Source organism: Ranitomeya variabilis, chromosome 6 (assembly GCF_051348905.1).
Source record: "Ranitomeya variabilis isolate aRanVar5 chromosome 6, aRanVar5.hap1, whole genome shotgun sequence".
Lineage (NCBI taxonomy): Eukaryota > Metazoa > Chordata > Amphibia > Anura > Dendrobatidae > Ranitomeya > Ranitomeya variabilis.
The window spans coordinates 573,622,161-573,636,521 of NC_135237.1; the positions used below are offsets into that span (position 1 = coordinate 573,622,161).

General features: G+C 44.8%; 1 protein-coding gene across 1 annotated transcript in view; it reads right to left on the minus strand.

Annotated features, from left to right (window-relative positions):
• The window catches only part of LOC143783141 (cytochrome P450 2C20-like), a 407,257-nt gene that overhangs the window by 309,029 nt on the left and 83,867 nt on the right, over window positions 1-14,361 (minus strand). The window lies entirely within an intron of this gene.

Here is a 14,361-nt window from a genome sequence, read left to right on the forward strand (position 1 = left end):
GCGTGAGACGTCTAGAACCAACGTAGGCACGTTCCCCGGCTGCTGCTATTTGTGGTGCTAGGATTAGATATACGGTCAGCCCAGTTACCACTGCCCTATGAGCTGGTTTTTTGTGTTTGCAGACTTAGAATTTATTTCTGAGACCCTCTGCCATTGGGGTCATAACAGTTAACTCAGTTTGTGTTTTGCTTCTGAGCTGCCAGGCCTTGCTTTGTGTCTTGCCTTCTCAGAAGGCTGTTTGTTATGATCCGGTGGTAGGATCACCAAACTGACCTGATAGGTAAACCTGAATAGTAGAACAAGCTCTGGGAATGTGGGAACTATACCGACCGCAATCCTGATCCTATCCACACACACTAAAGGCAGCCGTGGAGCGTTACCTAAAAACCTAGACGCCTCTTCACAGCCTGAGAAACTAGCTACCCCTAGAGAGAAAGCAAAGCCTCACTTGCCTCAGAGAAATAACCCCAAACTTTAGACAGCCCCCCACAAATAATAACGGTGAGTTAAGGGGAAAATACAAACGTAGGAATGAAAAACAGGTTTAAGCAAATGAGGCCCGCTAACACTAAATAGACAGAAGATAGCAGGGATCTGTGCGGTCGGTACAAAAACTATCAAAAACTATCCAAGCAGAAAGTACAAGAACCCCCACACTGACTCACGATGTAAGGGGCGCACTTCTGCTCCCCAGAGCTACCAGCAAGCGAAAAATCACATATAAGCAAGCTGGACTGAACACATCATATACTGAGAAACATATTTAAGGAAATAATGAGCAAAAAGAACTAGCAAGACTTAGCTTCTCAGAAATAGACAGGTCACCAGGAAAATCCAGGAGAGGTCAGAACCAGTACTGAATACAACGACAGCAGGCAACAAGTAAAGGTCCAGGTGGAGTTAAATAGGAACCAGCATAGCAGGAAATGAGACAGCTGAGCCCAGCTCCAGACCCGCAGTATCGCTAAAGGCCACCAGAGGGAACCCAGACGGAATTCACAACAGCTGTTCTCCTTGCTTTGCCTTGTACCTGTCTGTCTGCCCTCCAGGAGGCAGAATATCCTGGTCCCTGTGTCTTTGTTATTATACCTTGTCTTGGTCCATTACCTTGTCTGAACTTTGTCCTACATTTATCTTCTTGTCTGTTGCTTCTTTCCCTGTTGTCTTTCCTTGTGTCCTCTCTGCCTATGCTCCGAACTCTTGCGGCTCTTGTGGCTTTGCCTGTGTTCTGCTCTCTTGCAGCTTTACCTCTGCTCCACACTCCTGCGGTTCTGCTCCATTCTACTCTGCTCTGCTCCTGCTGCTGCAGATATCTCTTGCTGCAGCTCCTCTCCGCATTCCTTGAGGTTTTGCTCTCCTTAGCTTCTGCAGAGATCTCTTGCTGCAGCTCCTCTCAGCATTCCTTGTGGTTTCGCTCTGCTTAGCTCCTGTTGCTGCTCTATCTCTTGCTGCTTTACCGCTCCTATCTGCAGCCTTGCAGTTCTCTTCCTGTGTGAACAGGTCCCAACCTTTTCCTTCATACACCACACCAGCCTGGCCAGTGTCTCTGCCATTCCTGCCTGCCCTGTGTCTCTACCTGTTCCTTCATACACCACACCAGCCTGCCCAGTGTCTATGCCGTTCCTGCCAGGCCTGTCTCTACCTGTTCCTTCATACACCACACCAGCCTGCCCTGTGTCTCAGCTGTACCAGCCTGCCCTGTGTCTCAGCCGTGCCTGCCCACTCATCTGAGTTTCAGCCATGCTCATCTGCTATTCCTGCCTCATGCCTGCACCAATCCTGGTGTTCCTGTTTCCCAAGTGGGATCAGCAGCCACAGCCAGACACCACACTGGAATAGCACCTGGCAGCTGCCTGCCGCACAAGCCTGACCTTACCATAAGAGGCTCCAGTGAAGACCAAGGCAGCTGTCATACTCACGCCCCTTCTAGGGTAGTCTGGTTCATGGCACAGTGGGGCCACAAATTCCCCGAGCTCACGCCCACCAGTCAGGGCGCGAGCGTGATACACGTATGTCCATGCGACCCACACGTAAACATGTCTGTTTTTTTTCCAGCAGCATGGATGACATTACATACAGTACCTCCTGCGTGCACACGGATTACATAAACTGTGACATCCATGTGCCAGGAATGAGACACGTACCAGAATAGAATTCAAAATAGAAATCAGAGATGTTTAGGTGTTAAAGATGTTCAAAGATAGAGGTTTAGAGATAGATAGACAGATAGATAAATGATAGATAGATAGATCCCACGCAGTGTGGGGTCTGGCCTGCACCCCCCTGCAGCAAAGCATCACTGCAGTTAAGCATCAAGAAGCTGCAGTTATTTCAATGGCAGGAAATTAACATCCATCCATCCTCTCTTCATACAGGTACAAAATCTGCTTGCTGTAATCTGCTGTTTACCATCCTGCAACATTTCCTTTATTGGTATTTAACCCCTTAAGCCCCAATGGTGGTTTGCACGTAAATGACCGGGCCAATTTTTACAATTCTGACCACTGTCCCTTTATGAGGTTATAACTGTGGAACTCTTCAATGGATCCCCGTTATTCTGACAATCTTTTCTCGAGACATATTGGGCTTCATGACAGTGGTAAAATTTATTTTGTCTCATCTGTGTTTATTTGTGAAAAAAATGGAAATTTGGCAAAAATTTAGAAAATTTTGCAATTTTCCAACTTTGAATTTTTATGTCCTTAAATCACAGAGCTGTGTCACACAAAATACTTAATAAGTAACATTTGCCACATGTCTACTTTACATCAGCACAATTTTGGAACCAAAATTTTTTCTTGTTAGAGAGTTATAAGGGTTAAAATTGACAAGCAATTTCTCATTTTTACAACACCGTTTTTTTTTTTAGGGACCACATCACATTTGAAGTCACTTTGAGGGGTCTATATGATAGAAAATAACAAAGTGTGACACCATTCTAAAAACTGCACCCCTCATGGTGCTCAAAACCACATTCTAGAAGTTTATTAACCCTTCAAGTGTTTCACAGGAATTTTTGGAATGTTTTAAAAAAATGAACATTTAACTTTTTTTCACAAAAAATTTGCTTCAGCTTCAATTTGTTTTATTTTACCAAGGGTAACAGGAGAAATTGGACCACAAAATTTCTTGTGCAATTTGTTCTGAGTACGATGATACCCCATATGTGGGGATAAACCACTGTTTGGGCGCACGGCAGAGCTCGGAAGGGAAGGAGCGCCATTTGACTTTTCAATGCAAAATTGACTGGAATTGAGATGGGACGCCATGTTGCGTTTGGAGAGCCACTGATGTGCCTAAACATTGAAACCCCCCCACAAGTGACACCATTTTGGAAAGTAGACCCCTTAAGGAACTTATCTAGATGTGTGGTGAGCACTTTGACCCACCAAGTGCTTCACAGAAGTTTATAATATAGAGCCATAAAAATAAAAAATATTTTTTTCACAAAAATGAAGTTTTTGCCCCCAATTTTTTATTTTCCCAAGGGTAACAGAAGAAATTGTACACCAAAAGTTGATGAACAATTTGTCCTGAGTACGCTGATACCACATATGTGGGGGTAAACCACTGTTTGGGTGCATGGCAGAGCTTGGAAGGGAAGGAGCACCGTTTGACTTTTCAATGCAAAATTGACTGGAATTGAGATGGGACACCATGTTGCATTTGGAGAGCCCCTAATGTGCCTAAACATTGAAACCTCCCACAAGTGACACCATTTTGGAAAGTAGACCCCCTAAGGAACTTATCTAGATGTTTTGTGAGAGCTTTGAACCCCTAAGTGTTTCCCTACAGATTATAACGCAGAGCAGTGAAAATAAAAAAAAAAATGTTCCACAAAAATTATATTTTAGCCCCCAGTTTTGTATTTTCCCAAGGGTAACAGGAGAAATTGGACCCCAAAAGTTTTGTCCAATTTGTTCTGAGTACGCTGATACCCTATATGTGGGGGTAACCACTGTTTGGGCGCATGGCAGAGCTCGGAAGGGAAAGAGCGCCATTTGGAATGCAGACTTAGATGGATTGGTCTGCAGGCATCACGTTGCATTTGCAGAGCTCCTTATGTACCTAAACAGTAGAAACCCCCAACAAGTGACCCCATATTGGAAACTAGACCCCCCCAAGGAACTTATCTAGATGTGTTGTGAGAACTTTGAACCCCCAAATGTTTCACTACAGTTTATAACGCAGAGCCGTGAATTTTTTCCACAAAAATGTTTTTTTTAGCCCCCCCAAATTTTTACTTTCCCAAGGGTAACAAGAGAAATTGGACCCCAAAAGTTGTTGTACAATTTGTCCTGAGTACACTGATACCCCATATGTTTTACTTTTTCAATGCAGAATTGGCTGGAATTGAGATCGGACGCCATGTTGCATTTGGAGAGCCCTGATGTGTCCAAACAGTGGAAACCCTAAATGGTAACTGAAACCCTAACCCAAACACACCCCTAACCCTAATCCCAACCACACTCCTAACCCCAACACACCCCTAACCCTAATCCCAACCCTAGCCACACCCCTAACCCCAACACACCCCTAGCCCTAATCCCAATATTAACCATACCCCTAACCCTAATCCCAACCGTAAATGTAATCCAAACCCTAACCCTAACTTTATCCCCAACCCTAACCCTAACTTTAGCCCCAACCCTAACTGTAGCCCTAACCCTAGCCCCAACCGTATCCCTAGCGCTAACCCTAACCACAACCCTAACCCTAGCCCTAGCCCTAAACCTAACCCTAGCCCTAACCCTAACCCTAATGGGAAAATGGAAATAAATAATTTTTTTTAAATTTTATTATTTTTTCTTAACTAAGGGGGTGATGATTACTTTTATAGTGGTTTTTTTAAGTGGATTTTTATGATTGGCAGCTGTCACACACTGAAAGACGCTTTTTATTGCAAAAAATAGTTTTTGCGTCTCCACATTTTGAGAGCTATAATTTTTCCATATTTTGGTCCACAGAGTCATGTGAGGTCTTGTTTTTTGTGGGTCGAGTTGGCGTTTTTTTTGGTAACATTTTCGGGCACATGACATTTTTTGATCGCTTTTTATTCCGATTTTTGTGAGGCAGAATGACCAAAAACCAGCTATTCATGAATTTCTTTTGTGGGGGGCGTTTATACCGTTCCATGTTTGGTAAAATTGATAAAGCAGTTTTATTCATCGGGTCAGTATGATTACAGTGATACCTCATTTATATAATTTTTTTATGTTTTGGCGCTTTTGTACGATAAAAACTATTTTATAGAAAAAATTATTTTTGCATCGCTTTATTCTGAGGACTATAACTTTTTTATTTTTTTGCTGATGATGCTCTATGGTGGCTCGTTTTTTGCGGGACAAGATGACGTTTTCAACAGTACCATGGTTATTTATATCCGTCTTTTTGATCGCGTGTTATTTCACTTTTTGTTCGGTGGTATGATAATAAAGCGGGTTTTTTTGCCTTTTTTTTTTTTTACGGTGTTCACTGAAGGGGATAACTAGTGGGACAGTTTTATAGGCCAGGACCTTACGGACGTGGCGATACTAAATATGTGTACTTTTATTGTTTGCTTTTTTTATTTAGATAAAGAAGTTTATTTATGGGAACAATATATTTTTTTTCTTTATTTAGTTATTATTATTATTATTATTTTTTTTACACATCTAAATAATTTTTTTTTACATTATCACATTGTCCCAGGGGGGACATGACTATATAGTGACAGATTGGTGATCTGATACTTTGCACAGCACTGTATCAGATCAGCGATCTGACGTGCATAGCTCCAGGCTTACAGGCGCCTGCTCTGAGCAGGCGCTTGTAAGCCACCTCCCTGCAGGACCCGGAAGTAGCCCTGCAACCATTTTGGATCCGGGGCCTGCAGGGAGGAGACGCTCGGTACAAGGTGAGCACATCGCCTTGTACCGAGGGTCTCAGGGAAGCCCGCAGGCAGCCCCCTCCCTGCGTGATGCTTCCCTATGTCCCGGAACGCTGCGATCATGTTTGATCGCAGGGTGCTGGGGGTTAATATGCCAGGTGTGGTCCCTGACCGCGCCTGGCACATAGTGCCGGATGTCAGCTGCGATAGTCAGCTGACACCCGGCCGCGATCCCCCCGTGAGTGCTGCTGATTGCATATGACGTACTATCCCATCACTGGGAATTAAGTCCAAAGTCACCTCGATGTGATAGTATGTCATATGGGATTAAGGGGTTAACAGTACTAGCTGAATCTTTACTAAATTCATTTGTTGCATTGTACGCAATACTCACTGTTGAATATCTATGCTGGGGTCACTAGAGATGTTATCTGGTGCAAGGTGTTATAGCATATAGATGTAGCCAGGCCCAGTGTCTTTGATCATCTAACCTCCCCTGGTGTGCTAGCCAACTGCTAATTTATCCAAAACCAGCTCCCACAATCCCTCTCACTTGATCCTTTACTCAGTCCTATAAATATAGTAGTATTGTAAGGGGTCCATGCAGTGTGGGGTCAGGCATGTGCCCCCCTGCAGCATAACATCACCACAGCTAGGCATCGAGAAGCTGCAGTTATTTCAACGGCTGTTAGTCACAGCAGGAGTCAGGACCCCACCCTATGTATCTGTCTCTTTTGGGTATGTCTGCCGAGGAAGCACTTCTTATTACTAGGACCTAGCTATTCTTTTAAGCCATCTTACTCCTTCACCATGTTTATATATGCCCTTATAGTGTTTGCTCCACTAATTCAAACTCTCCTTCGCTATCACCAAACCCCACAACTCTCTAACCAAATAATCATCTCCCTTTTAGTGATGAGCGTGCAGTAAAATGCTCGGGTGCTCGTTTCTCGGGTCAAGCAGATCGGAATACTCGGGTACTTGGCCAGAACAATGAGCCCAATGTAAGTCTATGGGAGACCCGAATATATTTACCGCGATCCACCCGGGGTCCTTTTAACGTCTAAAAACATCTGAAAATGATGTAAACACTGCTCAAATGACAAAGGAACCTCATGGTGATCGACCCTGGGAGCATTCCTGACTCCTAGTTCACAGCTTTAATAATTTTTTTCCGAGATTCATGACATTTTTCCTGGTGCCACAAAGAACACATGAAAACGAAACCAAAACAGATTTTGCAGTTATGTCAAGGTACATCTTTTGCAGGTTAATGACTTGCCTGTAAGGCCAAATATTTAATCCCAGACCGAAATGTTCCTCCCCCACTTGGGTTTATTTCAGACGCAGCATTTTTGAAGCATTTTTCAACTTTAAAATTTTTTTCAACCATTACAAGTGCATTCACTGGGAAATGTCATTGTAACATTTAACCCCCCTAGCTGGCCATGTGGTGTGTGACACATAAGCAGACCCATCTTGTTTCATTTATGAAGGAGGGACCCTTAAAGTCACAGAGCCTATTTTTACTTGTGCATTAGGCGGCATTAATCTTCTTAAAGGGCCATTATTAAACAGTGGGTCTCCTAAGCTCTTGTAGCCTATGCTGTGAGAGGATGGGCTGCCAAGAATTACGACGCACCACAATACCCCTGTCATAAGATGTCCGGGGGGACTCCTGAAAAAGTGTTGCATTGAATTCAAGGCCTGCCCTGCTACCAATTCATATGCACTCCAATAAGCCTTTGAACCCACATACTGGATGGGCCCAGGAAAATCCACTTCACAATATGCATTTTGTACGACCTTACTCCTTTGTTTTATACATTCGCAGCAAGGTGAGCCCTGCTGCATAGTCATATGCACCCCATTATGCCTTTGAACCCACATATTGGATTAGCCCATGAAAATCCACTCATGTTTTTTAATGGTATGATGGTTCCCTCTTTGCACAATTATTTACAGGAGAATTTGGCAATTTTATTTGACATGTTTTTAACAGTAGGGTTCAGATACGTCTTTAAAAAAGGCTAATACTTGCAATTAGTGTTGAGCATTCCGATACCGCAAGTATCGGGTATCGGCCGATACTTGCAGGTATCGGAATTCCGATACCGAGATCCGATACTTTTGTGGTATCGGTATCGAAACAACATTAATGTGTAAAATAAAGAATTAAAATAAAAAATATTGCTATACTCACCTCTCCGACGCAGCCTGGACCTCACCGAGGGAACCGGCAGCGTTCTTTGCTTAAAATGCGCGCTTTTACTTCCTTCCGTGACGTCACGGCTTGTGATTAGTCGCGTGCCACCCATGTGACCGCGACGCGACCAATCACAGCAAGCCGTGACGTAATTTTCAGGTCCTCAATGCCTAATTCTAGGCATTCAGGAATTTAAAATTACGTTCCGGCTTGTGATTGGTCGCGTCGCGGTCACATGGGCGACGCGACCAATCACAAGCCGTGACGTCACGGGAGGCAGGAGACGCGCGCATTTTTAAAATTACGTCACGGCTTGTGATTGGTTGCGTGCCGCCCATGTGACCGCGACGCGACCAATCACAGCAAGCCGTGACGTAATTTCAGGTCCTGATGCCTATTTCTGCATTGAGGTGAAGGACACACTGCAGGAGACAGAGTTAAGAAGTAGGCCCAATGTAATGTAATGCCAAGTTCCCTAATGTGTGGTCCTTTATTTTCAAATTAAAATAGTGCCATCACATCCCCCTTACCCAAAATGCATCGTACAGAGCATATTCACCTTTGTGATCTAGTGGCAGGTGAAAGACACACTGCAGGAGACAGAGTTAAGAAGTAGGCTCAATGTAATGTCATGCCCAATTCCCCAATGGGGGTTCCTTTTTTAACTAAAAAAACTAGTGCCATCACAGCCCCCGTGCCCAAAAATTCACCGGCCTATAAAAGTACAGAACACATTCACCCTGGTCATCTATTGGTTGTGGATGATGAGGATGAGGATATGGAGAAGGATAACAACAAACAGACCAAATGTGGAAGTGTATACCCATGTGTGGTTGTGAAGAGGTGCATGAGAATACACCTCCCCAAAAAAGAGAACGTATTTGAGGTTATGTTTTGCTGGTTTCACTTGGTGGTGTGCAGAAGTCTTTCCCAATCCAGCCCTTGTTCATTTTAATAAGAGTCAGCCTGTCAGCATTTTCAGTTGACAGGCGGATGCGCTTATCTGTCATAATTCCACCAGCGGCACTAAAAACCCGCTCTTACAGAACACTAGCAGCAGGGCAGGCCATGACCTCCAAGGCATAGAGAGCCAGTTCATGCCACATGTCCAGCTTGGATACCCAATAATTAAAAGGCACAGAGGAATCATGGAGGAAGTTTGTACGATCTGCAAGTTACTCCCTCACCATCTTCACAAACATTTCAATTCTTGTGACAGCACCCCTTGCCTCTGTGCCATCACGATGGGAGGGTCTGAGAAAACTGTCCCAGAACTTTGCCATTGTTCCCCTGTCTGAGCTGAATTGAACTTCTGTGTCTCTCGCTTGGACTTCTTGGTTGTACAACAAACTCTGATGTCTGCTGCCAGCATTCTCAGATGGGAATTTTCTGAGTAATTCTGCTACAAGGACCCTCTGGTACTGCAACATTTTAGTACACCTCTCTGCCTCTGGTAGAAGAGATTGAAAGTTCTCCTTGTAGCATGGGTCTAGAAGTGTCACCAACCAGTAATGAGTGTCACCCAAAATTTTTATAATGCGAGGGTCACGTGAAACGCAGCACAACATAAAGTTAGCCATGTGTGCTAGACTGCTAACAGGCAAGACTTCTGTGTCCTCACCAACAGGAAGACTGACCATGCTGTCCTCCTTTTCCTCATCCTCCTCCTTCTCCTCCTGTCCTCATGCCATCCCCGCTGATCAAACGGTATGACAGCTGTGCTTGTTCTACCGTCTATAATGCATGAAAATAGCTCCTGTTCTTCCTCCTCCTCCTCATTGACTACCAATCCACGATGAGAAGACATGAGGCTGGACTGAGTTTAATCCCCCTGTATGTTTCCTTGCTCCATGTCCTCGAGCTCCGCCTGCAATGCATCCTCTTTGATTGTGAGCAGAGAGTTTTTCAGAATGCTGAGAAGCGGGATGGTGATGCTAATTATGGTGTCATCACAGCTCACCATCTTGGTGCAGTCCTCAAAGTTTTGAAGAATAGTACATATGTTGGATATCCATGTCCACTCCTGAGGTGTTGAGTCTGAACTGAATATCAACGGCCTTGTTGATGTTGGTAGTCAACAACTGCCCTCTTGGCTCGCAAAGCCTTTCCAACATAAGCAGGTGGGGACATCACACACCAGCTGGTGAGCTGGAAGCTGCAAACGCTGCTGAAGCACGACAAGGGCAGCTGAAGCTGTAGCTGACTTTCTAAAATGGGCAGACAGACAGTGTACTTTCACTAGCAGATCCGGCAGCTCCAGGTAGCTTTTGATAAAAAGCTGAACCACGAGGTCAAGCACATGGGCCAGGCAAGGTACGTGTGTGAGCTTACCTCGCCTCAGAGCCCCCACCAGGTTACGGCCATTGTCATACATGACCATGCCTAGCTGTACGTTCAGCGGTGTCATCCAAACATCTGACTGCTCTTTCAGCACTGTCCACAACTCTTCTGCATTGTGCGGTTTGTCACCTATGCAGATTAGCTTCAGCACAGCCTGTTGCCGCTTGGCTTCCAGCTTCTGATTGATGTGTTGATTTCAGAGATGGAGGATGAAGAGGAGGAGGTGCAGGAGCTGTAAACAGTGGGGGCAACCCTGATTGACATAGGGTCAGCAATCCTCGGCGTGGGGAGGATGTGTTCCATCCCAAGGTCCGACTGGGTCCCGGCTTCCACTATGTTAACACAGTGTGCCGTCAGTTAAATGTACTGTCCCTGCCCTCAAGCACTTGTCCACGTGTCCGTGGTTAGGAGGACTTTCCCTGTAACAGCATTGGTGAGGGCACAGATAATGTTGTGGGACACATGCTGGTGTAATGCCGGTATGGCACACCGGGAGAAATAGTGGCGACTGGGGACAGAGTACCTTGGGACTGCCGCCTCCATCAGGTTGCGGAAAGCTTCCGTCTCAACGAGCCTAAAAGGCAGCATTTCTTGCACAAGCAGAAGAGAAATATTAGAATTTAGGACGGTGGCCTGTGTGGCGTTGGCGAGGTATTTCTGCTTGCTTTCCAAAGACTTGGTTATAGACAATTGAAGGCTGTGCTGGGACAAGGACATGGATGGGCTTGATGATGGTGCTGCTTGACTGTGGGCCACAATAGGTGCAGGGCTAGAGGCATCTTTACATGCACGGTGTACTGGGGATTGGCTTCTCTGCAAAACAATGGAAGAAGCAGTGGTGTGACCTGCAGGCAGTGGTCAGACTCGTAGTTTTGCTACCCCTGCTGATGCGGGCATGGTAGGTGGTGCAAATGGTCTGTGTGGAGTTATCGGCAGAGTGTTTAAAAAACAACCAGATTCGGGAAGACTTAAAAGTTGGAATGGCAACTTCCATCATGTTGGTGTTACGAGGAACGGATTCACGCCTTCTGTCTGTGGCTACCACACTGCTTCTTCCTGCCTGTTGGGGTGCTATGCCTCTTTCCCCATGTGTGCTGCTGTCCTCGCTCTGCATGTCCTCCTTCCAGGTTGGGTCAGTCTCTATGTCATCCACCATCTCGTCTTCCACATCCGCACCCTGGTCATCCTCCTGACTTTCTGGCAATTGTGTCTCATCATAGTCCACCTCTTGTGACAATTTCCAAACGTCGCCTTCATGTGACCGTGGTTGCTCAAATATTTGGGCATCGCTACATGCAATCTCATCTTGCCCCACTTCAAGTGGACTGGCCAAGAATCCTGAATCTATAAATAGAAAAGTGAACAGCTCTTCGGAGTGTCCAAGTGTGGTATCAGTTGTCTCCGGGCACTCGGCATGGTGGGAGGAAGGAGGATCAGTGTAATATGCGGTCCAGACTCACGGCTACTCAAACTTGACCGTGTGGAAGACGTGGTGGTGGTGGCAAAGTGACTGGAAGTGCTCGGTGCTCGCCGAGTACGGCGAGTGTAGTGATACTCAGGCGAGTAACGAGCATTAACGTCTATGCTCGCTCATCACTAATAATCAGCCATTCCGCCCCTTTTTTATTAGAGCACATGAATATCACAGATAGAGGACTAACACTACATCCAAAGAGTAGGTAACACTATGGTGAATGAAAAGCCATCAATGGATACCAAAGTCAGATAGTTTTTTAATGGTTTCCTGCGATTATACATTTCCACTAGAAATGATCGAATTATTGAAAATTTCAGTTTGCCAGATTAGACAATGTTTTCCAGAAGACTAATTTCATGACAAACAAAAAGTACTTTGAAGCCCCGGTTTCCCTATAAAAACGTTAGTCATTCTTCTCTCTTCCACACACACTAATGTTCTTCACTGCAGTTCTGTCCTACTCTCTATCTTTAGGCTGTGTTCACATATCAATATTTATTTCTAAGCACAATGCCTCCATAATGAGTGAATTCAGTCTCACAATTTCTTCAGCGTTTTGTGCTTTCTCTCCTTATTTCTGTCGCTAAGCTGCGACGCTTTCTTACATTTCAGATTCAATCCAAAATGTTTGCTGCACTCCTTGCCTCGGCTTTTATGCAGGCTATGATAGTCCATCCTAATTGACTGTGGTTGTCATGGTTCACGGGGAGGATAATTTTATCATCCCCGTTGCTCTCACCAATTTGTCATGAACCGGGGTTATTTGGTTGCCCAGTTCTTTTCTGAAGGGGATTTATCTATATCCCACTTCCCAGTTCCGGTTTGAAACTTGCAGCTCTCTAGTGCCCCCCTTACTCTCAGGTCAAACAGGGTACTGCACCTAGGATAATTATTTGCCAGAAAGGCTGCCTTACTTTGTACTGGCTAAAGGGCACACTGCAGCGAGGGCAATATAACTATTCCCATTCTGGCGGGAACAATAATTATCAACACCGCCGTCACTACAAAGCCTCCCAAACACACAGGACAAATTCCGCTGCCACCATCTCCGATTTCTTAATAAATAACGGGTCCAGAGCCCACCCAAATTAGTAGTGTAATTCACCTCAGAGGAAGTGACAGTATGTTTTAGAGCAAGGAGTGGCAAAGCTAGTAATTTTATATATTTTACTCCAAAAGGTAGGCAGTGTTTACAGCAGTATAAAAAGGTATCATAAAAGTAGACAAGTATCGTATGTACAGTACAATTACAAATAAAATGGGATTAAAGTTGAAAAAACACTTACATATTGTTCATATAATTTCATCTCATGGCTGACCATGTGCTGTGGGCAGGGCACACATTTAGATGAATATCACACCCATCTAGCAGCTAGACCCAGGGCCAAAAGACCCTTCAAGACTCATGCCTCACTCACTTATCTCCCAACCCAAAACCAAGCCACTCCCCCTGTGGTGACCTCACTCAGAGGCTTAATCCTCCTCTTTCTTAGAGATATGACAAACCATTTCTATACATAACTCGCTGTATGAACTTTGGATAAGAAAGACACAATAATCAGGATGTTCAACACATCAGGGGAGTTCTTTTAAGTATACACACAGCATAGATACATGACCCGCTTAAGGAGAAATCTGCTCCTTGCAACTCATTGGGTTTAGCTCCTAGCGATTTCAGTGAGCTTTAGATCTCTCGGTGGACATCCGGAATATATAATCCTTATATCTCTAGCCCTGATCGGTGCCAGTATACCTGTACATAACTTTAAAAGAACAATAGAGTCCCTTGCAGTTTGGAAATGGCTGTACCGGTTTTAGCTAATATCAGGAGGGAGGGGGGAATGAGGGGTTTTGGGAGAGACTGTCTTTCGCAGCTCCGAGTCATAAACATTCTTGAGCAATTTCCGTGAGTATTGCTGGCACACTGGGCTCACATTGCAGCCATATAGCAGGGGGGAGGGAGAGTAGCTTAGAATTTCTGCCTTTAGCTGGCCGGCAGAGGAAACTGCAGCTGAGAGCACTGTACGTGTAATTGATGTAATCAGAACTTCTTCCTATTTACTGACAGTGGTCATACCTTTTGATGGGATAGCTGCACAGCATTTTGGGGAAACTTGACCACAGCTGAGGTTATGTGATACAATCTTGGTCCAACAACTTCCACCCCAAGTTCTGTATCTAATCGATTTGCTCATATGAATTTTCCATGGAAGAAGAATAGAGCCCAGAGTCCCTTGTCATTGCTTGCAGGAAACTTATTTAGCTGATTTCCATTTTATGATCTCTCACTTGTTTGTGTGCCTTTATATATATGACATGCCCTGTATATAACACAAATCCAAGCCGATGCGGACTGGAGATCTGGAGCGGAGCTCAGGTTGTCTACAGGTCACACCGAGCAGCCTGAAAATGATGATTCCTGCATATGGATCAATCGCATATGGACCAATCTCTACCACCATGATGAAC